Genomic DNA, 27,545 nt, shown 5'->3' on the forward strand with positions numbered 1-27,545 from the left:
TTGTGCCTTACTGCTTTCTTAGCAGAGTTTAAATATGTGCATTATATTTGCAGTAGTTTTTAGGGTCTAATAATGGTCCTAACTCATTTTTTTTTTTTGAAGTTTTTGAAAAAATATGCCTTGCTATAGCCTCACTTTATATTTAGGGTGACTTTTGAATTTTGTGCCTAATTACTTTCTTAGCCCAGTTTAAGTATGTGCAATATATTTGCAGGAGATTTTAGGGTCTAATGATGGTCCTAACTTAAATCTTTTTTTTTTTGAAATTTTGAAAAAATATGCCTTGCTATAGCCTTACTTTTGATTTTGGGTGATTTTTATTTTTTGTCATTTTGTGTGCCTTACTGCTTTCTTAGCCCTGTTAAAGTATGTGCAATATATTTGCAGTACTTTTTAGGGTCTCATAATGGTCCCAACTCATTTTTTTTTTTTTTTTGAAATTTTGAAAAAATATGCCTTGCTATAGCCTTACTTTTGATTTTGGGTGATTTTGTTTATTTGTTTGTTTTTGTGCCTTATTGCTTTCTTCGCCCAGTTTAAGTATGTGCAACATATTTGCAGTAGTTTTTAGGGTCTAATGAAGGTCCAAACTCAAATATTTTTTTTTGAAATTTTGAAAAAATATACCTTACTTTTGATTTTGGGTAATTTTGTTTATTTGTTTGTTTTTGTGCCTTACTGCTTTCTTCGCCCAGTTTAAGTATGTGCAACATATTTGCAGTAGTTTTTAGGGTCTAATGAAGGTCCAAACTCAAATTTTTTTTTGTGAAATTTTGAAAAATATGCCTTGCTATAGCCTTACTTTTGATTTTGGGTGATTTTATATTTTTGTCAGTTTTGTGCCTTACTGCTTTCTTAGCAGAGTTTAAATATGTGCATTATATTTGCAGTAGTTTTTAGGGTCTAATAATGGTCCTAACTCATTTTTTTTTAATTTTTTTTTTTTTTGAAGTTTTTGAAAAAATATGCCTTGCTATAGCCTCACTTTATATTTAGGGTGACTTTTGAATTTTGTGCCTAATTACTTTCTTAGCCCAGTTTAAGTATGTGCAATATATTTGCAGTACTTTTTAGGGTCTCATAATGGTCCCAACTCATTTTTTTTTTTTTTTGAAATTTTTGAAAAAATATGCCTTGCTATAGCCTTACTTTTGATTTTGGGTGATTTTGTTTATTTGTTTGTTTTTGTGCCTTATTGCTTTCTTCGCCCAGTTTAAGTATGTGCAACATATTTGCAGTAGTTTTTAGTGTCTAATGAAGGTCCAAACTCAAATTTTTTTTTTTGAAATTTTGAAAAAATATACTTTACTTTTGATTTTGGGTGATTTTATATTTTTGTCAGATTTTGTGCCTTACTGCTTTCTTAGCCCTGTTAAAGTATGTGCAATATATTTGCAGTACTTTTTAGGGTCTCATAATGGTCCTAACTCATTTTTTTTTTTTTTTTGAAATTTTTGAAAAAATATGCCTTGCTATAGCCTTACTTTTGATTTTGGGTGATTTTTATTTTTTGTCATTTTGTGTGCCTTACTGCTTTCTTAGCCCTGTTTAAGTATGTGCAATATATTTGCAGTACTTTTTAGGGTCTAATGATGGTCCTAATTAAAAAAAAAAATTTTTGAAATTTTTGAAAAAATATGCCTCGCTATAGCATTTTCTTGTGAAAAACAAAGCAACTTTTGTTACACTATCAATTCTGAAAGGACAACTTCTATTCTTTTCGCTGCGAGCAGGGTTTGAACCTGCGCGGGGAATCCCATTGGATTTCGAAATTAACGCCTTAACCACTCGGCCATCACAGCTGAAAACCATTTTTAATCGACGAAATCTCAAAATTACCAACTCAGCTAATGTATGCGGTGTTTCTTCTGATCGACCATCACAAATGAGCATCAGTTAATAACTTAAATATAGAGTTTTGTCTACACAAAACAAATTTTTTTTAACATTTTCAACTTGGAAATGTATCAAATTAGGTAAACTTTACATGACGACAACAGTGCACAATAACTTGATTTCACTTTAATAAATGATCCGTTCTACAGTAAGAAACAATTAATAACTGCCGCTGCGAGCAGGGTTCGAACCTGCGCGGGGAATCCCCATTGGATTTCAAGTCTAACGCCTTAACCACTCGGCCACCACAGCTGATAAGGAAATCTGTATTTTCAAATGTGGGTTCTTGGACCCTTTCTGTTCAGCCATTGCATGCTTTTTTTTGGTAAAAGTCTACAGAGCTGTAAAGTTGATTATTGCAGCTGAGCAGTTTGGGTGATTTTAGTTTTTTGTCATATTTTGTGCCTTACTGCTTTCTCAGCCTAGTTTATATATGTTCATTATATTTGCAGTAGTTTTTAGGGTCTAATAATGGTCCTAACTCATTTTTTTTTTTTTTTTTAAATTTTTGAAAAAATATGCCTTTGATTTTGGGTGATTTTTATTTTTTGTCATTTTGTGTGCCTTACTGCTTTCTTAGCCCTGGTAAAGTATGTGCAATATATTTGAGGTACTTTTTGGGGTCTAATGATGGTCCTAATTCAATTTTTTTTTTTTTTGAAATTTTTGAAAAAATATGCCTTGCTATAGCCTTACTTTTGATTTTGTGTGATTTTGGTTTTTTCTCAGTTTTTGTGCCTTATTGCTTTCTTAGCCCAGTTTGCCCAGTATGTGCAATATGTTTTCAGTACTTTTAAGGGTCTAATGATGGTCCTAACTCAATTTTTTTTTTTTTTTTGAAATTTTGAAAAAATATGCCTTGCTATAGCCTTACTTTTGATTTTGGGCGATTTTGTTTTTTTGTTAGTTTTTGTGCCTCACTGCTTTCTTAGCCCAGTTTAAATATGTGCATTATATTTGCAGTAGTTTTTAAGTCTAATGATGGTCCTAACTCATTTTTTTTAAATTTTTTTTTTTTGAAGTTTTTGAAAAAATATGCCTTGCCTTACTTTTGATTTAGGGTGACTTTTGAATTTTGTGATTAATTACTTTCTTAGCCCAGTTTAAGTATGTGCAATATATTTGCAGTAGATTTTAGGGTCTAATGATGGTCCTAACTTAAATCTTTTTTTTTTGAAATTTTTGAAAAAATATGCCTTGCTATAGCATTTTCTTGTGAAAAACGAAGCAACTTTTGTTGCACCATCAATTCTAAAAGGACAACTTCTATTCTTTTCGCTGCGAGCAGGGTTCGAACCTGCGCGGGGAATCCCCATTGGATTTCGAATCTAACGCCTTAACCACTCGGCCATCACAGCTGTAAACCATTGTTAATTAACGAAATCTCAGAATTACCAACTCAGCTAATGTATGCGGTGTTTCTTCTGATCGACCATCACAAATGAGCATCAGTTAATAACTTAAATATAGAGTTTTGTCTACACAAAACAAATTTTTTTTAACATTTTCAAATTGGAAATGTATCAAATTAGGTAAACTTTACATGACGACAACAGTGCACAATAACTTGATTTCACTTTAATAAATGATCCGTTCTACAGTAAGAAACAATTAATAACTGCCGCTGCGAGCAGCGTTCGAACCTGCGCGGGGAATCCCCATTGGATTTCAAGTCCAACGCCTTAACCACTCGGCCATCACAGCTGATAAGGAAATCTGTTTTTTCAAATGTGGGTTCGACTAAATGGAAAAGTACTGCAATGGTTTAAGTCCTAAATGTATGAGCAAAGTTATTTTGTAAGCTTTGAAAATTCTGAATCTGACAGATAAACAATGTCCTGTGGGGTTCCTCAGGGTTCTGTTCTTGGACCCTTTCTGTTCAGCCATTGCATGCTTTCTTTTGGTAAAAGTCTACAGAGCTGTAAAGTTGATTACTGCAGCTGAGCAGTTTGGGTGATTTTGGTTTTTTGTCATATTTTGTGCCTTACTGCTTTCTCAGCCTAGTTTATATATGTTCATTATATTTGCAGTAGTTTTTAGGGTCTAATAATGGTCCTAACTCATTTTTTTTTTTTTTTTTAAATTTTTGAAAAAATATGCCTTGCTATAGCCTTACTTTTGATTTAGGGTGACTTTTGAATTTTGTGCCTAATTACTTTCTTAGCCCAGTTTAAGTATGTGCAATATATTTGCAGTAGATCTTAGGGTCTCATAATGGTCCTAACTTAAATCTTTTTTTTTTTTGAAATTTTGAAAAAATATGCCTTGCTATAGCCTTACTTTTGATTTTGGGTGATTTTTATTTTTTGTCATTTTGTGTGCCTTACTGCTTTCTTAGCCCTGTTAAAGTATGTGCAATATATTTGCAGTACTTTTTAGGGTCTCATAATGGTCCAAACTCATTTTTTTTTTTTTTTTGAAATTTTTGAAAAAATATGCCTTACTTTTGATTTTGGGTAATTTTGTTTATTTGTTTGTTTTTGTGCCTTACTGCTTTCTTCGCCCAGTTTAAGTATGTGCAACATATTTGCAGTAGTTTTTAGGGTCTAATGAAGGTCCAAACTCAATTTTTTTTTTTGTGAAATTTTGAAAAAATATGCCTTGCTATAGCCTTACTTTTGATTTTGGGTGATTTTATATTTTTGTCAGTTTTTGTGCCTTACTGCTTTCTTAGCAGAGTTTAAATATGTGCATTATATTTGCAGTAGTTTTTAGGGTCTAATAATGGTCCTAACTCATTTTTTTTTAATTTTTTTTTTTTTTGAAGTTTTTGAAAAAATATGCCTTGCTATAGCCTTACTTTATATTTAGGGTGACTTTTGAATTTTGTGCCTAATTACTTTCTTAGCCCAGTTTAAGTATGTGCAATATATTTGCAGTAGATTTTAGGGTCTAATGATGGTTCTAACTTAAATCTTTTTTTTTTAATTTTTGAAAAAATATGCCTTACTTTTGATTTTGGGTGATTTTATATTGTTGTCAGTTTTTGTGCCTTACTGCTTTCGTAGCAGAGTTTAAATATGTGCATTATATTTGCAGTAGTTTTTAGGGTCTAATGATGGTCCTAATTAAAAAAAAAAAAATTTGAAATTTTTGAAAAAATATGCCTTACTTTTGATTTTGGGTGATTTTATATTGTTGTCAGTTTTTGTGCCTTACTGCTTTCTTAGCAGAGTTTAAATATGTGCATTATATTTGCAGTAGTTTTTAGGGTCTAATGATGGTCCTAATTAAAAAAAAAAAAATTTGAAATTTTTGAAAAAATATGCCTTACTTTTGATTTAGGGTGACTTTTGAATTTTGTGCCTAATTACTTTCTTAGCCCAGTTTAAGTATGTGCAATATATTTGCAGTACTTTTTAGGGTCTCATAATGGTCCTAACTCATTTTTTTTTTTTTTTGAAATTTTTGAAAAAATATGCCTTGCTATATAGCCTTACTTTTGATTTTGGGTGATTTTAGTTTTTTGTCATTTTGTGTGCCTTACTGCTTTCTTAGCCCTGTTTAAGTATGTGCAATATATTTGTAGTACTTTTTAGGGTCTAATGATGGTCCAAACTCAAATCTTTTTTTTTTAAATTTTTGAAAAAATATGCCTTGCTATAGCCTTACTTTTGATTTAGGGTGACTTTTGAATTTTGTGCCTAATTACTTTCTTAGCCCAGTTTAAGTATGTGCAATATATTTGCAGTAGATTTTAGGGTCTAATGATGGTTCTAACTTAAATCTTTTTTTTTTTTTGAAATTTTGAAAAAATATGCCTTGCTATAGCCTTACTTTTGATTTTGGGTGATTTTTATTTTTTGTCATTTTGTGTGCCTTACTGCTTTCTTAGCCCTGTTAAAGTATGTGCAATATATTTGCAGTACTTTTTAGGGTCTCATAATGGTCCTAACTCATTTTTTTTTTTTTTTTTTGAAATTTTTGAAAAAATATGCCTTGCTATAGCCTTACTTTTGATTTTGGGTGATTTTTATTTTTTGTCATTTTGTGTGCCTTACTGCTTTCTTAGCCCTGTTTAAGTATGTGCAATATATTTGTAGTACTTTTTAGGGTCTAATGATGGTCCAAACTCAAATCTTTTTTTTTTAAATTTTTGAAAAAATATGCCTTGCTATAGCATTTTCTTGTGAAAAACAAAGCAACTTTTGTTACACTATCAATTCTGAAAGGACAACTTCTATTCTTTTCGCTGCGAGCAGGGTTCGAACCTGCGCGGGGAATCCCATTGGATTTCGAAATTAACGCCTTAACCACTCGGCCATCACAGCTGAAAACCATTTTTAATCGACGAAATCTCAAAATTACCAACTCAGCTAATGTATGCGGTGTTTCTTCTGATCGACCATCACAAATGAGCATCAGTTAATAACTTAAATATAGAGTTTTGTCTACACAAAACAAATTTTTTTTAACATTTTCAACTTGGAAATGTATCAAATTAGGTAAACTTTACATGACGACAACAGTGCACAATAACTTGATTTCACTTTAATAAATGATCCGTTCTACAGTAAGAAACAATTAATAACTGCCGCTGCGAGCAGGGTTCGAACCTGCGCGGGGAATCCCCATTGGATTTCAAGTCCAACGCCTTAACCACTCGGCCATCACAGCTGATAAGGAAATCTGTTTTTTCAAATGTGCGTTCGACTAAATGGAAAAGTACTGCAATGGTTTAAGTCCTAAATGGATGAGCAAAGTTATTTTGTAAGCTTTGAAAATTCTGAATCTGACAGATAAACAATGTCCTGTGGGGTTCCTCAGGGTTCTGTTCTTGGACCCTTTCTGTTCAGCCATTGCATGCTTTCTTTTGGTAAAAGTCTACAGAGCTGTAAAGTTGATTACTGCAGCTGAGCAGTTTGGGTGATTTTAGTTTTTTGTCATATTTTGTGCCTTACTGCTTTCTCAGCCTAGTTTATATATGTTCATTATATTTGCAGTAGTTTTTTAGGGTCTAATGAAGGTCCTAACTCATTTTTTTTTTTTTTTTAAATTTTTGAAAAAATATGCCTTGCTATAGCCTTACTTTTGATTTAGGGTGACTTTTGAATTTTGTGCCTAATTACTTTCTTAGCCCAGTTTAAGTATGTGCAATATATTTGTAGTAGATTTTAGGGTCTAATGATGGTCCTAACTTAAATCTTTTTTTTTTTTTGAAATTTTGAAAAAATATGCCTTGCTATAGCCTTACTTTTGATTTTGGGTGATTTTTATTTTTTGTCATTTTGTGTGCCTTACTGCTTTCTTCGCCCAGTTTAAGTATGTGCAACATATTTGCAGTAGTTTTTAGGGTCTAATGAAGGTCCAAACTCAAATTTTTTTTTGTGAAATTTTGAAAAAATATGCCTTGCTATAGCCTTACTTTTGATTTTGGGTGATTTTATATTTTTGTCAGTTTTTGTGCCTTACTGCTTTCTTAGCAGAGTTTAAATATGTGCATTATATTTGCAGTAGTTTTTAGGGTCTAATAATGGTCCTAACTCATTTTTTTTTAATTTTTTTTTTTTTTGAAGTTTTTGAAAAAATATGCCTTGCTATAGCCTCACTTTATATTTAGGGTGACTTTTGAATTTTGTGCCTAATTACTTTCTTAGCCCAGTTTAAGTATGTGCAATATATTTGCAGTAGATTTTAGGGTCTAATGATGGTCCTAACTTAAATCTTTTTTTTTTGAAATTTTTGAAAAAATATGCCTTGCTATAGCATTTTCTTGTGAAAAACAAAGCAACTTTTGTTGCACCATCAATTCTAAAAGGACAACTTCTATTCTTTTCTCTGCGAGCAGGGTTCGAACCTGCGTGGGGAATCCCCATTGGATTTCGAATCCAACGCCTTAACCACTCGGCCATCACAGCTGTAAAACATTGTTAATTGACGAAATCTCAGAATTACCAACTCAGCTAATGTATGCGGTGTTTCTTCTGATCGACCATCACAAATGAGCATCAGTTAATAACTTAAATATAGAGTTTTGTCTACACAAAACAAATTTTTTTTAACGTTTTCAAATTGGAAATGTATCAAATTAGGTAAACTTTACATGACGACAACAGTGCACAATAACTTGATTTCACTTTAACAAATGATCCCTTCTACAGTAAGAAACAATTAATAACTGCCGCTGCGAGCAGGGTTCGAACCTGCGCGGGGAATCCCCATTGGATTTCAAGTCCAACGCCTTAACCACTCGGCAATCACAGCTGATAAGGAAATCTGTTTTTTCAAATCTGGGTTCGACTAAATGGAAAAGTACTGCAATGGTTTAAGTCCTAAATGGATGAGCAAAGTTATTTTGTAAGCTTTGAAAATTCTGAATCTGACAGATAAACAATGTCCTGTGGGGTTCCTCAGGGTTCTGTTCTTGGACCCTTTCTGTTCAGCCATTGCATGCTTTCTTTTGGTAAAAGTCTACAGAGCTGTAAAGTTGATTATTGCAGCTGAGCAGTTTGGGTGATTTTAGTTTTTTGTCATATTTTGTGCCTTACTGCTTTCTCAGCCTAGTTTATATATGTTCATTATATTTGCAGTAGTTTTTAGGGTCTAATAATGGTCCTAACTCATTTTTTTTTTTTTTTTTAAATTTTTGAAAAATATGCCTTGATTTTGGGTGATTTTTATTTTTTGTCATTTTGTGTGCCTTACTGCTTTCTTAGCCCTGGTAAAGTATGTGCAATATATTTGAGGTACTTTTTGGGGTCTAATGATGGTCCTAATTCAATTTTTTTTTTTTTTGAAATTTTTGAAAAAATATGCCTTGCTATAGCCTTACTTTTGATTTTGTGTGATTTTGGTTTTTTCTCAGTTTTTGTGCCTTATTGCTTTCTTAGCCCAGTTTGCCCAGTATGTGCAATATGTTTTCAGTACTTTTAAGGGTCTAATGATGGTCCTAACTCAATTTTTTTTTTTTTTTGAAATTTTGAAAAAATATGCCTTGCTATAGCCTTACTTTTGATTTTGGGCGATTTTGTTTTTTTGTTAGTTTTTGTGCCTCACTGCTTTCTTAGCCCAGTTTAAATATGTGCATTATATTTGCAGTAGTTTTTAAGTCTAATGATGGTCCTAACTCATTTTTTTTTAATTTTTTTTTTTTTGAAGTTTTTGAAAAAATATGCCTTGCCTTACTTTTGATTTAGGGTGACTTTTGAATTTTGTGATTAATTACTTTCTTAGCCCAGTTTAAGTATGTGCAATATATTTGCAGTAGATTTTAGGGTCTAATGATGGTCCTAACTTAAATCTTTTTTTTTTGAAATTTTTGAAAAAATATGCCTTGCTATAGCATTTTCTTGTGAAAAACGAAGCAACTTTTGTTGCACCATCAATTCTAAAAGGACAACTTCTATTCTTTTCGCTGCGAGCAGGGTTCGAACCTGCGCGGGGAATCCCCATTGGATTTCGAATCTAATGCCTTAACCACTCGGCCATCACAGCTGTAAACCATTGTTAATTAACGAAATCTCAGAATTACCAACTCAGCTAATGTATGCGGTGTTTCTTCTGATCGACCATCACAAATGAGCATCAGTTAATAACTTAAATATAGAGTTTTGTCTACACAAAACAAATTTTTTTTAACATTTTCAAATTGGAAATGTATCAAATTAGGTAAACTTTACATGACGACAACAGTGCACAATAACTTGATTTCACTTTAATAAATGATCCGTTCTACAGTAAGAAACAATTAATAACTGCCGCTGCGAGCAGCGTTCGAACCTGCGCGGGGAATCCCCATTGGATTTCAAGTCCAACGCCTTAACCACTCGGCCATCACAGCTGATAAGGAAATCTGTTTTTTCAAATGTGGGTTCGACTAAATGGAAAAGTACTGCAATGGTTTAAGTCCTAAATGTATGAGCAAAGTTATTTTGTAAGCTTTGAAAATTCTGAATCTGACAGATAAACAATGTCCTGTGGGGTTCCTCAGGGTTCTGTTCTTGGACCCTTTCTGTTCAGCCATTGCATGCTTTCTTTTGGTAAAAGTCTACAGAGCTGTAAAGTTGATTACTGCAGCTGAGCAGTTTGGGTGATTTTGGTTTTTTGTCATATTTTGTGCCTTACTGCTTTCTCAGCCTAGTTTATATATGTTCATTATATTTGCAGTAGTTTTTAGGGTCTAATAATGGTCCTAACTCATTTTTTTTTTTTTTTTTTAAATTTTTGAAAAAATATGCCTTGCTATAGCCTTACTTTTGATTTAGGGTGACTTTTGAATTTTGTGCCTAATTACTTTCTTAGCCCAGTTTAAGTATGTGCAATATATTTGCAGTAGATCTTAGGGTCTCATAATGGTCCTAACTTAAATCTTTTTTTTTTTGAAATTTTGAAAAAATATGCCTTGCTATAGCCTTACTTTTGATTTTGGGTGATTTTTATTTTTTGTCATTTTGTGTGCCTTACTGCTTTCTTAGCCCTGTTAAAGTATGTGCAATATATTTGCAGTACTTTTTAGGGTCTCATAATGGTCCAAACTCATTTTTTTTTTTTTTTTGAAATTTTGAAAAAATATGCCTTACTTTTGATTTTGGGTAATTTTGTTTATTTGTTTGTTTTTGTGCCTTACTGCTTTCTTCGCCCAGTTTAAGTATGTGCAACATATTTGCAGTAGTTTTTAGGGTCTAATGAAGGTCCAAACTCAATTTTTTTTTTGTGAAATTTTGAAAAAATATGCCTTGCTATAGCCTTACTTTTGATTTTGGGTGATTTTATATTTTTGTCAGTTTTTGTGCCTTACTGCTTTCTTAGCAGAGTTTAAATATGTGCATTATATTTGCAGTAGTTTTTAGGGTCTAATAATGGTCCTAACTCATTTTTTTTTAATTTTTTTTTTTTTGAAGTTTTTGAAAAAATATGCCTTGCTATAGCCTTACTTTATATTTAGGGTGACTTTTGAATTTTGTGCCTAATTACTTTCTTAGCCCAGTTTAAGTATGTGCAATATATTTGCAGTAGATTTTAGGGTCTAATGATGGTTCTAACTTAAATCTTTTTTTTTTAATTTTTGAAAAAATATGCCTTACTTTTGATTTTGGGTGATTTTATATTGTTGTCAGTTTTTGTGCCTTACTGCTTTCGTAGCAGAGTTTAAATATGTGCATTATATTTGCAGTAGTTTTTAGGGTCTAATGATGGTCCTAATTAAAAAAAAAAAAATTTGAAATTTTTGAAAAAATATGCCTTACTTTTGATTTTGGGTGATTTTATATTGTTGTCAGTTTTTGTGCCTTACTGCTTTCTTAGCAGAGTTTAAATATGTGCATTATATTTGCAGTAGTTTTTAGGGTCTAATGATGGTCCTAATTAAAAAAAAAAAAATTTGAAATTTTTGAAAAAATATGCCTTACTTTTGATTTAGGGTGACTTTTGAATTTTGTGCCTAATTACTTTCTTAGCCCAGTTTAAGTATGTGCAATATATTTGCAGTACTTTTTAGGGTCTCATAATGGTCCTAACTCATTTTTTTTTTTTTTGAAATTTTTGAAAAAATATGCCTTGCTATAGCCTTACTTTTGATTTTGGGTGATTTTTATTTTTTGTCATTTTGTGTGCCTTACTGCTTTCTTAGCCCTGTTTAAGTATGTGCAATATATTTGTAGTACTTTTTAGGGTCTAATGATGGTCCAAACTCAAATCTTTTTTTTTTAAATTTTTGAAAAAATATGCCTTGCTATAGCCTTACTTTTGATTTAGGGTGACTTTTGAATTTTGTGCCTAATTACTTTCTTAGCCCAGTTTAAGTATGTGCAATATATTTGCAGTAGATTTTAGGGTCTAATGATGGTTCTAACTTAAATCTTTTTTTTTTTTTGAAATTTTGAAAAAATATGCCTTGCTATAGCCTTACTTTTGATTTTGGGTGATTTTTATTTTTTGTCATTTTGTGTGCCTTACTGCTTTCTTAGCCCTGTTAAAGTATGTGCAATATATTTGCAGTACTTTTTAGGGTCTCATAATGGTCCTAACTCATTTTTTTTTTTTTTTTTGAAATTTTTGAAAAAATATGCCTTGCTATAGCCTTACTTTTGATTTTGGGTGATTTTTATTTTTTGTCATTTTGTGTGCCTTACTGCTTTCTTAGCCCTGTTTAAGTATGTGCAATATATTTGTAGTACTTTTTAGGGTCTAATGATGGTCCAAACTCAAATCTTTTTTTTTTAAATTTTTGAAAAAATATGCCTTGCTATAGCATTTTCTTGTGAAAAACAAAGCAACTTTTGTTACACTATCAATTCTGAAAGGACAACTTCTATTCTTTTCGCTGCGAGCAGGGTTCGAACCTGCGCGGGGAATCCCATTGGATTTCGAAATTAACGCCTTAACCACTCGGCCATCACAGCTGAAAACCATTTTTAATCGACGAAATCTCAAAATTACCAACTCAGCTAATGTATGCGGTGTTTCTTCTGATCGACCATCACAAATGAGCATCAGTTAATAACTTAAATATAGAGTTTTGTCTACACAAAACAAATTTTTTTTAACATTTTCAAGTTGGAAATGTATCAAATTAGGTAAACTTTACATGACGACAACAGTGCACAATAACTTGATTTCACTTTAATAAATGATCCGTTCTACAGTAAGAAACAATTAATAACTGCCGCTGCGAGCAGGGTTCGAACCTGCGCGGGGAATCCCCATTGGATTTCAAGTCCAACGCCTTAACCACTCGGCCATCACAGCTGATAAGGAAATCTGTTTTTTCAAATGTGGGTTCGACTAAATGGAAAAGTACTGCAATGGTTTAAGTCCTAAATGGATGAGCAAAGTTATTTTGTAAGCTTTGAAAATTCTGAATCTGACAGATAAACAATGTCCTGTGGGGTTCCTCAGGGTTCTGTTCTTGGACCCTTTCTGTTCAGCCATTGCATGCTTTCTTTTGGTAAAAGTCTACAGAGCTGTAAAGTTGATTACTGCAGCTGAGCAGTTTGGGTGATTTTAGTTTTTTGTCATATTTTGTGCCTTACTGCTTTCTCAGCCTAGTTTATATATGTTCATTATATTTGCAGTAGTTTTTAGGGTCTAATGAAGGTCCTAACTCATTTTTTTTTTTTTTTTAAATTTTTGAAAAAATATGCCTTGCTATAGCCTTACTTTTGATTTAGGGTGACTTTTGAATTTTGTGCCTAATTACTTTCTTAGCCCAGTTTAAGTATGTGCAATATATTTGTAGTAGATTTTAGGGTCTAATGATGGTCCTAACTTAAATCTTTTTTTTTTTTTGAAATTTTGAAAAAATATGCCTTGCTATAGCCTTACTTTTGATTTTGGGTGATTTTTATTTTTTGTCATTTTGTGTGCCTTACTGCTTTCTTAGCCCTGTTAAAGTATGTGCAATATATTTGCAGTACTTTTTAGGGTCTCATAATGGTCCTAACTCATTTTTTTTTTTTTTTTTGAAATTTTTGAAAAAATATGCCTTGCTATAGCCTTACTTTTGATTTTGGGTGATTTTTATTTTTTGTCATTTTGTGTGCCTTACTGCTTTCTTAGCCCTGTTTAAGTATGTGCAATATATTTGTAGTACTTTTTAGGGTCTAATGATGGTCCAAACTCAAATCTTTTTTTTTTAAATTTTTGAAAAAATATGCCTTGCTATAGCATTTTCTTGTGAAAAACAAAGCAACTTTTGTTACACTATCAATTCTGAAAGGACAACTTCTATTCTTTTCGCTGCGAGCAGGGTTCGAACCTGCGCGGGGAATCCCATTGGATTTCGAAATTAACGCCTTAACCACTCGGCCATCACAGCTGAAAACCATTTTTAATCGACGAAATCTCAAAATTACCAACTCAGCTAATGTATGCGGTGTTTCTTCTGATCGACCATCACAAATGAGCATCAGTTAATAACTTAAATATAGAGTTTTGTCTACACAAAACAAATTTTTTTTAACATTTTCAAGTTGGAAATGTATCAAATTAGGTAAACTTTACATGACGACAACAGTGCACAATAACTTGATTTCACTTTAATAAATGATCCGTTCTACAGTAAGAAACAATTAATAACTGCCGCTGCGAGCAGGGTTCGAACCTGCGCGGGGAATCCCCATTGGATTTCAAGTCCAACGCCTTAACCACTCGGCCATCACAGCTGATAAGGAAATCTGTTTTTTCAAATGTGGGTTCGACTAAATGGAAAAGTACTGCAATGGTTTAAGTCCTAAATGGATGAGCAAAGTTATTTTGTAAGCTTTGAAAATTCTGAATCTGACAGATAAACAATGTCCTGTGGGGTTCCTCAGGGTTCTGTTCTTGGACCCTTTCTGTTCAGCCATTGCATGCTTTCTTTTGGTAAAAGTCTACAGAGCTGTAAAGTTGATTACTGCAGCTGAGCAGTTTGGGTGATTTTAGTTTTTTGTCATATTTTGTGCCTTACTGCTTTCTCAGCCTAGTTTATATATGTTCATTATATTTGCAGTAGTTTTTAGGGTCTAATGAAGGTCCTAACTCATTTTTTTTTTTTTTTTTAAATTTTTGAAAAAATATGCCTTGCTATAGCCTTACTTTTGATTTAGGGTGACTTTTGAATTTTGTGCCTAATTACTTTCTTAGCCCAGTTTAAGTATGTGCAATATATTTGTAGTAGATTTTAGGGTCTAATGATGGTCCTAACTTAAATCTTTTTTTTTTTTTGAAATTTTGAAAAAATATGCCTTGCTATAGCCTTACTTTTGATTTTGGGTGATTTTTATTTTTTGTCATTTTGTGTGCCTTACTGCTTTCTTCGCCCAGTTTAAGTATGTGCAACATATTTGCAGTAGTTTTTAGGGTCTAATGAAGGTCCAAACTCAAATTTTTTTTTGTGAAATTTTGAAAAAATATGCCTTGCTATAGCCTTACTTTTGATTTTGGGTGATTTTATATTTTTGTCAGTTTTTGTGCCTTACTGCTTTCTTAGCAGAGTTTAAATATGTGCATTATATTTGCAGTAGTTTTTAGGGTCTAATAATGGTCCTAACTCATTTTTTTTTAATTTTTTTTTTTTTGAAGTTTTTGAAAAAATATGCCTTGCTATAGCCTCACTTTATATTTAGGGTGACTTTTGAATTTTGTGCCTAATTACTTTCTTAGCCCAGTTTAAGTATGTGCAATATATTTGCAGTAGATTTTAGGGTCTAATGATGGTCCTAACTTAAATCTTTTTTTTTTGAAATTTTTGAAAAAATATGCCTTGCTATAGCATTTTCTTGTGAAAAACAAAGCAACTTTTGTTGCACCATCAATTCTAAAAGGACAACTTCTATTCTTTTCTCTGCGAGCAGGGTTCGAACCTGCGTGGGGAATCCCCATTGGATTTCGAATCCAACGCCTTAACCACTCGGCCATCACAGCTGTAAAACATTGTTAATTGACGAAATCTCAGAATTACCAACTCAGCTAATGTATGCGGTGTTTCTTCTGATCGACCATCACAAATGAGCATCAGTTAATAACTTAAATATAGAGTTTTGTCTACACAAAACAAATTTTTTTTAACGTTTTCAAATTGGAAATGTATCAAATTAGGTAAACTTTACATGACGACAACAGTGCACAATAACTTGATTTCACTTTAACAAATGATCCCTTCTACAGTAAGAAACAATTAATAACTGCCGCTGCGAGCAGGGTTCGAACCTGCGCGGGGAATCCCCATTGGATTTCAAGTCCAACGCCTTAACCACTCGGCAATCACAGCTGATAAGGAAATCTGTTTTTTCAAATCTGGGTTCGACTAAATGGAAAAGTACTGCAATGGTTTAAGTCCTAAATGGATGAGCAAAGTTATTTTGTAAGCTTTGAAAATTCTGAATCTGACAGATAAACAATGTCCTGTGGGGTTCCTCAGGGTTCTGTTCTTGGACCCTTTCTGTTCAGCCATTGCATGCTTTCTTTTGGTAAAAGTCTACAGAGCTGTAAAGTTGATTATTGCAGCTGAGCAGTTTGGGTGATTTTAGTTTTTTGTCATATTTTGTGCCTTACTGCTTTCTCAGCCTAGTTTATATATGTTCATTATATTTGCAGTAGTTTTTAGGGTCTAATAATGGTCCTAACTCATTTTTTTTTTTTTTTTAAATTTTTGAAAAAATATGCCTTTGATTTTGGGTGATTTTTATTTTTTGTCATTTTGTGTGCCTTACTGCTTTCTTAGCCCTGGTAAAGTATGTGCAATATATTTGAGGTACTTTTTGGGGTCTAATGATGGTCCTAATTCAATTTTTTTTTTTTGAAATTTTTGAAAAAATATGCCTTACTTTTTATTTTGGGTGATTTTGGTTTTTTCTCAGTTTTTGTGCCTTACTGCTTTCTCAGCCTAGTTTATATATGTTCATTATATTTGCAGTAGTTTTTAGGGTCTAATGAAGGTCCTAACTCATTTTTTTTTTTTTTTTTAAATTTTTGAAAAAATATGCCTTGCTATAGCCTTACTTTTGATTTAGGGTGACTTTTGAATTTTGTGCCTAATTACTTTCTTAGCCCAGTTTAAGTATGTGCAATATATTTGCAGTAGATTTTAGGGTCTAATGATGGTCCTAACTTAAATCTTTTTTTTTTTTGGAAATTTTGAAAAAATATGCCTTGCTATAGCCTTACTTTTGATTTTGGGTGATTTTTATTTTTTGTCATTTTGTGTGCCTTACTGCTTTCTTAGCCCTGTTAAAGTATGTGCAATATATTTGCAGTACTTTTTAGGGTCTCATAATGGTCCTAACTCATTTTTTTTTTTTTTTTGAAATTTTTGAAAAAATATGCCTTGCTATAGCCTTACTTTTGATTTTGGGTGATTTTGTTTATTTGTTTGTTTTTGTGCCTTACTGCTTTCTTCGCCCAGTTTAAGTATGTGCAACATATTTGCAGTAGTTTTTAGGGTCTAATGAAGGTCCAAACTCAATTTTTTTTTGTGAAATTTTGAAAAAATATGCCTTGCTATAGCCTTACTTTTGATTTTGGTTGATTTTATATTTTTGTCAGTTTTTGTGCCTTACTGCTTTCTTAGCAGAGTTTAAATATGTGCATTATATTTGCAGTAGTTTTTAGTGTCTAATGATGGTCCTAACTAATTTTTTTTTTTTTTGAAGATTTTGAAAAAATATGCCTTGCTATAGCCTTACTTTTGATTTAGGGTGACTTTTGAATTTTGTGCCTAATTACTTTCTTAGCCCAGTTTAAGTATGTGCAATATATTTGCAGTAGATTTTAGGGTCTAATGATGGTCCTAACTTAAATCTTTTTTTTTTTTTTAATTTTTGAAAAAATATGCCTTGCTATAGCATTTTCTTGTGAAAAACAAAGCAACTTTTGTTGCACCATCAATTCTAAAAGGACAACTTCTATTCTTTTCGCTGCGAGCAGGGTTCGAACCTCCGCGGGGAATCCCCATTGGATTTCGAATCTAACGCCTTAACCACTCGGCCATCACAGCTGTAAACCATTGCTAATTGACGAAATCTCAGAATTACCAACTCAGCTAATTTATGCGGTGTTTCTTCTGATCGACCATCACAAATGAGCATCAGTTAATAACTTAAATATAGAGTTTTGTCTACACAAAACAATTTTTTTTTAACATTTTTTAACACAAATTGGAAATGTATCAAATTAGGTAAACTTTACATGACGACAAAAGTGCACAATAACTTGATTTCACTTTAATAAATGATCCGTTCTACAGTAAGAAACAATTAATAACTGCCGCTGCGAGCAGGGTTCGAACCTGCACGGGGAATCCCCATTGGATTTCAAGTCCAACGCCTTAACCACTCGGCCATCACAGCCGTTAAGGAAATCTGTTTTTTCAAATCTGGGTTCCACTAAATAGAAAAGTTCTGCAAAGGTTTAAGTCCTAAATGGATGAGCAAAGTTATTTTGTAAGCTTTGAAAATTTTGAATGTGACAGATAAACAATGTCCTGTGGGGTTCCTCAGGGTTCTGTTCTTGGACCCTTTCTGTTCAGCCATTGCATGCTTTCTTTTGGTAAAAGTCTACAGAGCTGTAAGGTCGATAATTGCTGCTACGCAGATGACACACAACTATCTATCACTGAACCCAGATGACCATGGTCTCACAGAGGTGATGTGTGACTGCTTGTTGACAAGACAAACAAGAGCTGACGATGGTGGTTCTTGTTAAAAGCTGCCACCAAAACTTTTGAAGTATAATTCAGACAGTAAACTATCTATATACTTTACATCCTTTCCCTTATTGTTCTTTTAATCGTTTAAAAGATTTCAAATGATGACACATTATAAAAGTTATGAGTTTTTGAAATTATTTCTCAGACAGAATTCCGTTGATTATAATAATTGAGGTAATTTTCTGTAACCTGTAAAATAGTTTATCAGCATAGTAAGATGAGATGTATCCTGTATCTACACTGCTGCACTTGCTTATTTTATTCAGGAGACTATCTACTCATTTGAAGCAGAGAACACCATTGACAGGTCACCGGTCCACTCAGAGGACTCATTATCCAAGCTGTTAATGAATGACTTCACTCTGTCTCTGCTCGAACATTTACTCTGCTTTACTCTTCAGAGGTGGCTTGGAGTTGCTGCCGAGCAGTGATTCAAATGGCTTGTTTAAGCCGGTTCAGGCATTCGCAGGTGTGTGCTTTACTGGTGGGGCGTAGGGAGACGAATGGAGGCGTGAGAGCTGCAGAGGGAACAGGAAGACAAAGAGACAGAGGGGATGCATTGGGAGACAGATTCACAGCTATTCAAACTTTGGCGTTCCATCCAAGGCTTATTGGAAAATCGTCCACTGTGGGCGCAGCTCTGAAATTAGATATTGATCCTTCCTCCTCCCCCAGCCCAGCGCCTAGCACCCCCCCACCCCCCCTCTTCACGAGCTTCCCTCTGATGAGCCTCTTTCTCTCTGCCTCGCTTTCTCCGTCTTAGAACTCATGCGCTTAAGATTCTGTCCTTTATTGCGTTTTTGTCTCATTTGCCTGCATCCACCTTTGCTTATAATGTTTGAAATACATTTATACATAAGAATAAAGGCAGAACTTTTAAACAACTGAAGAAAAAAAACAGTTGTTAATTTTTACTTTCGTATTTTAAAAACTAAATATTTGCTTACAGCAGGAGCATTGAGTTAATTTATCCCATGATCATAAATCCAGACTTCCAGCCTGAATATCTATTTAAAAGTGCTTTTTGTTGTTTTTTTTACTGCTTTTAAGATATGTCATGGAGTAAATCATTGCCTTGTATCAGGAGCACAGACTTTAGACCTTAGTTTGGCTGTTAATGTTATTTCTATTTTTAAATGTGCTCACTCTTTCCCTCTCATTTCAGGAGTCACCTACCTCCTCTCCTCTCCTCCCATTCCCTGTGTCCATGGTTGCCTTGGTTACACACACCTTTCCTTCGTCATCATCATCCTCCAACCTATTTAGGTTGTGTGTTTCACTGCAGTCCTTGTCAGTTTGTCGTCATCACTGTGTGTGTTGCAGTTCTGGCTCCTGTCGTCCTCCCGTCAGTCAGGTCTGCTTGTCTGTTTAGTCAACATTTTCATTTTTGTCATCCCTGTGTGCTGTGGAAACCTGCTCGGCTTCACCGTGAGGCCTTGTAAAACTACTCCTGGTAATATCAAACATCCTGAATCGTAACTTTCTGGGTACGGGTCTGAACCAGGAACCTGACAGCCTTGTATGTTAAATTATTGCTTTGTTTACCAAAAGATATTCAGATGTCAATGACTATCTATATGTAATTTGTATACATTTGTGTTTTGTAACCATCTTTGACTTTAATTCCATTTTGATCATCTTTCCCTGCTTAGATGACTTCACTGGCTATTAGATAATAATAATATTAATAACGCATTGCATTTTATATAGCACCTTTTATAGACACTCAAAGCACTTTACATTGCATTATTCTTTCACTCCACAGGCAGTGGTGGTAAGCTACTATTGTAGCCACAGCTGCTCTGGGGCAGACTGACTGTTGCCATACTGTACCATCGGCCCCTCCCACCACCAATAAGACTCACACACACACACAGACCACATTCATACTATCAAACTGATTAAACTTCCTTAAATCATACCAAACACGCTAAATAAGGTTCATTGAGTCAACTTCTGTTATTAATTTTATATTTTTGTTCTTTAGATGATCTAGGACAGCCAGGATTGTGAAATAACTCAAGATTACGTTGCAAGATAATTGCCATGCCTGTTTCCTATATGCTAGCCACTTATTTCAATTTTTTTGGGAAAAAGTAAAATAAAATCTGCAATCCAGATCTGATGTGGTTGAAACTTGGCGAGGTAATTGAGATACAAACATGACCTAAGTTAGTAAAAATTCACAAAAATCTGTCAATTACAAACTGAGATATGAATTTTTAAAATTTCAGTAATGATGAGAGATAGATTTTTTTAAACCGATCCAGAATCAGCATATTGATCTGGATTTCCTCCTAAATTTATTAGAATCTTCCATGGCATAAGGTCTTTGGTAAAATCTTTGTCAGAATCAGTTTAGTACTTCTGACGTAATTCTGCCAACAGACAAACAAACAAATAAATAAAGGTGTGTGAAAATATTACCTCCTTGGAGGAGATACATTCTTCCAGCTGATTCTCCATGTGCCTTTTGTTACAATACAGAAGCTCTAAATATATCATGGATATTTTTCTTGTGAAATGACTTTTTTTTACTTCGAGCAGGTGAGCTGTCAAACCGAAACTGTTTATTGCTTTAATAACACACGGAATATCAGTTTGAATCTTTCGCTGTTACTTTCACAATCAACAGGGCTTCCAGCCTAAAAATCATGCATGTTTTTGCACTGAGGAGGAAAACAAAAAATAGTAGACAAGCTTAAAATGAATGAACCAACACACTAGGGGTAGTGTTGCTGCCTCCTATTAGGTAGATGTTGTTTTTTTATATTTAGAAGGAGATTGTTAAAAATTAAAAACAAAGAAATGTCGACAATATGTGCATCAATCCTCAGTTCATAAGAAGTTCATTAAAACCTGTGTAAAATATCTAAGTGAACAAGAGATTAAATGATCTCACATTCAGCAGCAGTAGATCGTGCAAAGCTTTTAAAACACAAAAAGGATCTCATGGCACGTCAACAAAACGATCCAGCTGAAGAAAACAACATCCAGCTTCACCCCTTCTTTCTCCCCGTGCACACAGCTCCTCCCTTTCTCCTTCCAATCCCCGTGCCTCCCTCGGGCTCACCTTCACTCATCACCTCATCTATTTTTCCTCTTCTGTTGCTAGGCAACAGACAGGAAGAGCATCACTCGGAGACGTCAAAACCACAGGAAGAGCTAGCAGAGAGACACATCACGGAGATGTGCCATCAAAGAGTCAGCCTCTGTCCAAACAAAATCTCCTTTCTTCGTCATTGAGGATTTAGAAATGGAACGAACAGCGCTAATGAACGTGAGCACAATGAGTAAAAACACAGCTCTGACTAAAAATGGATGAGGTTGGGTTGCTATGAATGCCGACCCATTGATTCTGGTGAACAGAGAAACCACACGTTGATAAAAGGGATTAAAATTTCAGGAAAACCAATGAGTGGATGTTGCTACAGGACTATCTTTCATAGACTCATCCATCCATCACATCAAATAAGAAGACTGAAGAATTCCACACTTCTACGATCACCCTCAGATATAACGTACATACTGTACCTTCACGCTGTGAGAAACTGTTCAAAATTGTCCAGAAAAAATATTTAAAGAAATGAAACCGATAGATTTTTTTGTATTTGTTAGTGTGGAATATTACACCATAACGTGGATGGCTGTTCATCATAGGAATGGGATCCACACAAGGTTCCTGCTGCTTAACAGAAGGTTTTCCTTGCCGCCATGATGAATTCATGTTGGGTGTGGGATACATATGTATGTGTATATACGTATATATGCATATGTGTGTATCCATAAAATGAAGAGTCCGTCCTTAAGACTGCTCTACTGTAAAGTGCCTTGAGATACCATTGGTTATGATTTGGCGCTATACAAATAAAGATTGATTGATTGATTGATTGAATATTGGCGATATTACCTCGAATTCCAATTGACTGTGTGAGCTCTACAGTCGTCAAACATCATGAAAGTTCAGTCAGTGCACGGCTGAGTGTGTCTCTTAGTGTTTCTCTGTATGAAGACATGCAGGACGCAATGAGAAGTAGTGCCATCGACAGTATCTTGCAGCAGCTCCATATTACAGTGTTTTGTGTGTGTGAATATTGCAGATGTATGATTATTAAACATATACAGTGCCAGTGTTAGCATTCTGATGTTTGCTTTGATTTTAAGCAGTTCGTCTTAACAATGCCTACACTACACATTTTGTACACTAATTCAATAATCTATTTAATTTTTTCAGAAATTTCACCAATTTCTACCCCAAGGTTGAAAACCCCTCATTTGGTGAATCCTGAATAGAATAATTTCTTTAGTTTCACACCTGAGGTGGGATCAAGACTAATTGTTAATTTTCCACTCTCTCTCTAAATCCCACAATGCAATGCATTGTCAAGTCATATGACCATTTGTCAACAAACCCATTTTTATAGTAGAATAAAACACAAACTTCCGAGTGGAAATTTCTACCATCAACATTTGTTTGAAAAATTAATAGTTAAACACACAAAATTACAGAAAAATACACAAAACGAAAATACACAATGGGCCTATGTTACAAAGTGAGATTATCTCTTATCGGACTAACTTCCAGGATTTAATCAGTGTGTGCTCTCCTACAGAGCTTGCTAACGTCTTACGGAGCTAAACCACCATGGTAACTTAGGCTGAACGACTAACCTGGTCGGGAGCAGGTTTTGTTCTGGCTAGGATCTTAGCGAGTGCTAATGTCCCGCCTCCTGACCAATCCGTTCTCTTAGAAAATGACCTACCCAATAAAAGGTGACGTGTGAACACGTCACTTTGTAGATCTGATCTGACAACTGACAGGAGAGAGAATATTTAGACATCAATGCAATCCTTTCATTTACCAATGACAAAAGATATAAATTTATATCTGATGGACTGATCTATAGTCAGCTGATGAAGCCTGTGTATTCGCTTGCGCAAACGGATGAAGTTATTTATTCATTCATTCATTCATTCATTAATACGCTAAAGTGAGGCTGACCGCATCAACAGGAACATACTACAGACTGTGAAACAATGTGCTCTCATCCCAGTGTGTGTGATAAATAGGTCTACTTAAAAAGAAAAACGTGTGCTGTAATAAAGTGAAAATGGAGATAAATCCAGGATATAATTATCTAGATTCATAGCATAGGCCCAATGACTCCAAAATCACACAAAATGAGACTAAATATATGAAATAACAACAAAGATACACAAAACAACAAAAAACACTCCAAATAAAAGAAACCCTTTGTTGTTTCCCGTATTAATGCTCACATTGGTCATTATTCTTAATGCTGACATGAATGTTGATAACGCGACCCTCGGATCAGAAAATCACATTTTTGTGACCCCACTATGATAAACGTTTCCCATCTATGTCCTTGACCAATGAGTCCCAATTCCATCTCTGTATTCCAAGGACAATGATGATGTATGACAAACATTCCACACAGAAACAAACGATTGGGAATATTTTGTATTTTCAACAAAATAAAAATCACTTTGAAGCTAATAAAATACTGGTAAATATGAAATACTGGTAAACTGTGATGGTTGGCAGGTATGACCGTATCAGAGTTGGTTTGTAAGAAACACCCATTTACGAGTATGCTTCTTTGATCTGCTTCAGAATCCAAGTTCAGACCTGATTAAACAAAGCAAACCATCCAAGAAGATAAAGCAAAGTAAACCTATCCTTAAATTAACTCGTAAAGTATAGACATAGTCATCCTCTTGCACAAAATAATTACTTCCAATTGTATGTTTTGGTCAAACAGGAACTCTGTGTACTTTTGATTCAGTTACTACCTCCAACAGTTTGACTGATTTTCAGCTGCAGTTCTGTTTTCATTATAGAGACAAACAGATCCGGGTTTGGTCGGTACTTTATTTGTGTTTGTTTGAGTGTGTGTCAGTACAGTTTTATAGGAAAAAGTCCCCACATGATTAATCTTCAGTCAGTAATGTGGCCTCTTTTTACGTGAGCAAATTTCATCCTTATCTCTTTGCAGCTGCTTTCTCTCTGCTCAGCTCTGCTTTTGAGTCTCTTTTCTTCCTCGTGGCAAACGCAGCAGCAGCATTTCCTTCTCTTCTGTGTCACCTCCACCCCCCCTCCCTCCCTCCATCTCCCGCTGCTTCCATCCTCCCTCCCTTTCTTTTTCACTGTGTTTGCAGATGAAACGGGCAGCCTGCCAGTTTTTCATATTTCTTGGCAGCAAAGTGGCTAGCCAACTTCCTGGGGATGGGGTGGGGAAGGGGCGGGTATGGGGTAGGAGGGTTGGGGGCTGGGGCTTGCAAAAGGTTACATTTGCACAATGTGCCTGTGAAAAAAAGCAAAGAAGAGTGAGAGACGAAGTGAAAGAAAGAGAGAGAGAAAGAAAGCCGGGCTGGATCAGCTAACTGACACCCTCATTCCGGGGTAATGGAAAAAGCCCAGTGGGGAAATAGTCAGTATGCAAAAGTATTGAGTTTCATGCACTCATTACTAAGACGTGTGTGCCTCTTTCCCTCTCTTTGTCTACCTCTGTGGAATGTTCCACACAACTACCTCACCTTCCATCTCTGTGAGACCACAGCCTGCTGAAACCAAAGCGGCTATGTGCGTGCGTGGCAGCGTCAGGGTGTCAACTCCTGCTACTGATTATACTCCAAAAAACCTCAGCCACACACCGGCACACACTGCCTCATACTGGGGAGACTGGCTGTCAATAGATGGTATGAGGCTCATAGAGCTAAGTCAGGAGCGTTCAGTTGTTTAGCTCCACTTCTCATCTGTCAGAGATGAAAACTGGTACAGATGTTCATTTAAGACTAAGAAGAATTATCTGTGAAAACTATTGAAACCAGTAGAAATAGCACTTTACAGTTCAGAATATTAGCAGACTAGGACCTGTTTATTGATGTTTCTTCCCTATTTAATATACAGTACCAGTAACACGCTGCAGTCGGATGAAGGTCAGGGCTCGAAGTTCTTCACAGCTGGATGACCATTGGATTATGTTTTGATTATTTGGCTTGGAGTAAAACAATAACCAGCGTATAATCTAGGAGACATTATCAATCAATCATCTATGTGTCAAAACAGGTGCTAAAGGCGTCGGACTTGAAATCCAATGAGGATTCCCCGCGCAGGTTCAAACCCTGCTCACAGAGAAGCCGTAAAGTAATTTTCCTTAAAGCTGACACCCGGAGTTTCTGAGAAATCTATGTTTATGCATGTATGATTCTTTTGAAATGAGAAAAAATACCCAACTAGTCTTTTACTATGGTCTAATGCCAGTGTCATTCAAATACATTAATGTATATGAGTCCCTCCTTTGTCCTATAGACCCATATACAAATGGAAACGATCGTTGAGTGCGCTCAGCCAATAGGCTTTGACTTCATGTTTTTGAGTCTGTCAATCAAAGTGAATGCGGAACTGTGCACGGAAACAAGGCTGCGTGTCACAACAGCAAACAGGTAAATATGATTTTGTCTCTTACACCTGACCCATAGACCTACAGTATATCAATGCGACCCGATGCGAGCTTGTTATGTTCCGCAATGCACGTGCAGAAAAGTAGAGGTGTGGCTTCTGGTAGATTGGGAGAGGCAGTGGGAGGAAGTGAGGCTGTTTAGGGCGGGACATCGAGACGTTTCTCAGAAACTCCGGATAGCAGCTTTAAGATTAATGAGTATCTGTACTTCTGTGGGAACTAAAGTGATTGTGGACTGTTCTATAGAGGTAAGGAGTAACTTTTCAATAAAGCTCCAAGATGAAATCAGTTTATCTAGTGTGCATTTTTTTGTGTTCACATACATCTCACTTAAAATGTTAAACATAGGTTATTTTACAGAGAAAACTCTATAGTTTTGTTATTAACTGAAACTCATCTGTTTTGTAATATCAGAAAAAAACAACACCACATACGTTAGCTTGGTTAGTGATTCTGTGCCAACAAAGTCATCTCAATGCGCTTATCAAAATATAAAATTCATAATAAGAAAGAAAAAACCCAACAAGATCCATATGAACAAGCATTTAGCCATCTAACAAAATAAACATCGTAAAATACCATTAAAGAAACAAACAATTATTGAAAATACCCTCCATACTCTCCCAACAACATATATCTCATGACACGGCAGCGCATCCATTGTTGGTGTTGGAAACACAGAAACACAGAGAAAACGACGACAACAACAACAACAACAACAGCTCGAAACAGCCTCAGCGAGGCGCATCCACAAAGCCAACCCTTCCTTTCACTGTAGAAACCACAAACAATTTTCTGACCTTACCTTTGCTGAAGGTCTGGTAGCTCAGGTGTTGGTCTCCCATCTTTTAAAAGCTGTTGTTTTTCCTCAAAATAAAGTTTCTTTATCGTCTCTCGCGCTGTCATCCTGCCTGTAGTATTATCCCACTTCTAGCTAGAGAACGTAGCAACAGTGGCCATGTAATAATAATTCACTAATGCACTGTGAACTTACGTATAGCATTTAGCATAGCGCGGTTACGTCCAAAGGCAGCGTAGAGAGCTCCATTTGGACGTAAATGGTTTTCATTTTGGGGAACTGACTGTGCATGCGCAAACACAAAAAAAACACGCTATGGAAACAGAGGCAGAGCAGCAATGTGCTTTTGGGAGAGGGTGTGGCCTCCACCTGCCTTACAGCAGAGTGAGACTGTGCAGCGTCTCTGCCGTACCAGGAAATAGCAATGTTTAGTCATTTGGACTATGAAAAGCACAAAATGCTGACACTTTCAAACTTATAGGTACTGTAGGTTATCGGAAATGGAAAAATAAATAATTTATAATTATATTATAATTAAAACAAATAATCAAAATATCAATTCACCCTTGGATAGGCACTGCCTACCCTGACTGCACCTAGACCCTAGGTTCCCAAAGTGGGGTACGAGTAGGTGTACACAAATTGTCATAGGGAATACTGGTACTAATGGTAGGCTAATGGAAATACTAAGTTATTGCTAGTTAATGCTAATATTAGGCTAATGCTAAAGCCAGGCTAATGCTGGTTAATGTTAATGCTAATGTTAATGTTAGGCTAATGTTAATGCTAAGAAATGCTAAAGTTAATGCTAAGAAATGCTAATGTTAAGGCTAATGTTAATGCTAGGGTAATGCTAATGCTAACAAATTCTAATGTTAATGCTAGGGTAATGCTAATGCTCACAAATGCTAATGTTAATGTTAACTCATGCTAGCTAATGCTAATGATAGGGAACAGGAATGCTAGGCTAATGCAGTATTCAGTGACGTGGGCCAGCACCTGCATCCTCACTTACATTTGCTTCAGGAAATGCAAATATTCTAGTTATATATGATTCCTCAACAGGATTGGTAAATTTCACTATAGGGCGACATTGTATATGACATTACCCCATATATGGCATTCTACTCGTGTCATTTTGTGTGTTTTTTCCCCCAAAATCTGTGATACCACTTATAAAATTGTTGAACTGTAAAATGTCACTTCCATGAAGCTGTTTTTGTGCTGGGGCTCTTTTGGCTAT

The 27,545-nt window shown here is 34.8% G+C and overlaps 18 non-coding genes across 18 annotated transcripts; all 18 read right to left on the minus strand.

Moving 5' to 3' along the window:
* Window positions 1–1,721: 1,721 nt before the first annotated feature.
* Window positions 1,722–1,802, minus strand: trnas-cga (transfer RNA serine (anticodon CGA)). The gene has a single exon. It is a non-coding gene; the product is annotated as a tRNA-Ser (tRNA).
* A 264-nt stretch (window positions 1,803–2,066) lies between these two features.
* On the minus strand, window positions 2,067–2,148 carry trnas-uga (transfer RNA serine (anticodon UGA)). The gene has a single exon. It is a non-coding gene; the product is annotated as a tRNA-Ser (tRNA).
* Window positions 2,149–3,172: 1,024 nt separating this feature from the next.
* On the minus strand, window positions 3,173–3,254 carry trnas-cga (transfer RNA serine (anticodon CGA)). The gene has a single exon. It is a non-coding gene; the product is annotated as a tRNA-Ser (tRNA).
* A 264-nt stretch (window positions 3,255–3,518) lies between these two features.
* trnas-uga (transfer RNA serine (anticodon UGA)) lies at window positions 3,519–3,600 on the minus strand. The gene has a single exon. It is a non-coding gene; the product is annotated as a tRNA-Ser (tRNA).
* Window positions 3,601–6,086: 2,486 nt separating this feature from the next.
* On the minus strand, window positions 6,087–6,167 carry trnas-cga (transfer RNA serine (anticodon CGA)). Its single transcript has one exon. It is a non-coding gene; the product is annotated as a tRNA-Ser (tRNA).
* A 264-nt stretch (window positions 6,168–6,431) lies between these two features.
* Window positions 6,432–6,513, minus strand: trnas-uga (transfer RNA serine (anticodon UGA)). Its single transcript has one exon. It is a non-coding gene; the product is annotated as a tRNA-Ser (tRNA).
* A 1,159-nt stretch (window positions 6,514–7,672) lies between these two features.
* Window positions 7,673–7,754, minus strand: trnas-cga (transfer RNA serine (anticodon CGA)). The gene has a single exon. It is a non-coding gene; the product is annotated as a tRNA-Ser (tRNA).
* A 264-nt stretch (window positions 7,755–8,018) lies between these two features.
* trnas-uga (transfer RNA serine (anticodon UGA)) lies at window positions 8,019–8,100 on the minus strand. Its single transcript has one exon. It is a non-coding gene; the product is annotated as a tRNA-Ser (tRNA).
* Window positions 8,101–9,248: 1,148 nt separating this feature from the next.
* trnas-cga (transfer RNA serine (anticodon CGA)) lies at window positions 9,249–9,330 on the minus strand. The gene has a single exon. It is a non-coding gene; the product is annotated as a tRNA-Ser (tRNA).
* Window positions 9,331–9,594: 264 nt separating this feature from the next.
* trnas-uga (transfer RNA serine (anticodon UGA)) lies at window positions 9,595–9,676 on the minus strand. The gene has a single exon. It is a non-coding gene; the product is annotated as a tRNA-Ser (tRNA).
* A 2,479-nt stretch (window positions 9,677–12,155) lies between these two features.
* trnas-cga (transfer RNA serine (anticodon CGA)) lies at window positions 12,156–12,236 on the minus strand. The gene has a single exon. It is a non-coding gene; the product is annotated as a tRNA-Ser (tRNA).
* A 264-nt stretch (window positions 12,237–12,500) lies between these two features.
* Window positions 12,501–12,582, minus strand: trnas-uga (transfer RNA serine (anticodon UGA)). Its single transcript has one exon. It is a non-coding gene; the product is annotated as a tRNA-Ser (tRNA).
* A 988-nt stretch (window positions 12,583–13,570) lies between these two features.
* On the minus strand, window positions 13,571–13,651 carry trnas-cga (transfer RNA serine (anticodon CGA)). Its single transcript has one exon. It is a non-coding gene; the product is annotated as a tRNA-Ser (tRNA).
* Window positions 13,652–13,915: 264 nt separating this feature from the next.
* trnas-uga (transfer RNA serine (anticodon UGA)) lies at window positions 13,916–13,997 on the minus strand. The gene has a single exon. It is a non-coding gene; the product is annotated as a tRNA-Ser (tRNA).
* A 1,158-nt stretch (window positions 13,998–15,155) lies between these two features.
* On the minus strand, window positions 15,156–15,237 carry trnas-cga (transfer RNA serine (anticodon CGA)). The gene has a single exon. It is a non-coding gene; the product is annotated as a tRNA-Ser (tRNA).
* Window positions 15,238–15,501: 264 nt separating this feature from the next.
* On the minus strand, window positions 15,502–15,583 carry trnas-uga (transfer RNA serine (anticodon UGA)). The gene has a single exon. It is a non-coding gene; the product is annotated as a tRNA-Ser (tRNA).
* Window positions 15,584–17,226: 1,643 nt separating this feature from the next.
* Window positions 17,227–17,308, minus strand: trnas-cga (transfer RNA serine (anticodon CGA)). The gene has a single exon. It is a non-coding gene; the product is annotated as a tRNA-Ser (tRNA).
* Window positions 17,309–17,578: 270 nt separating this feature from the next.
* trnas-uga (transfer RNA serine (anticodon UGA)) lies at window positions 17,579–17,660 on the minus strand. Its single transcript has one exon. It is a non-coding gene; the product is annotated as a tRNA-Ser (tRNA).
* Between the last annotated feature and the right edge of the window lie 9,885 nt (window positions 17,661–27,545).

Source organism: Gouania willdenowi, chromosome 12, assembly GCF_900634775.1.
Source record: "Gouania willdenowi chromosome 12, fGouWil2.1, whole genome shotgun sequence".
In the NCBI taxonomy this organism is placed as follows: domain Eukaryota; kingdom Metazoa; phylum Chordata; class Actinopteri; order Blenniiformes; family Gobiesocidae; genus Gouania; species Gouania willdenowi.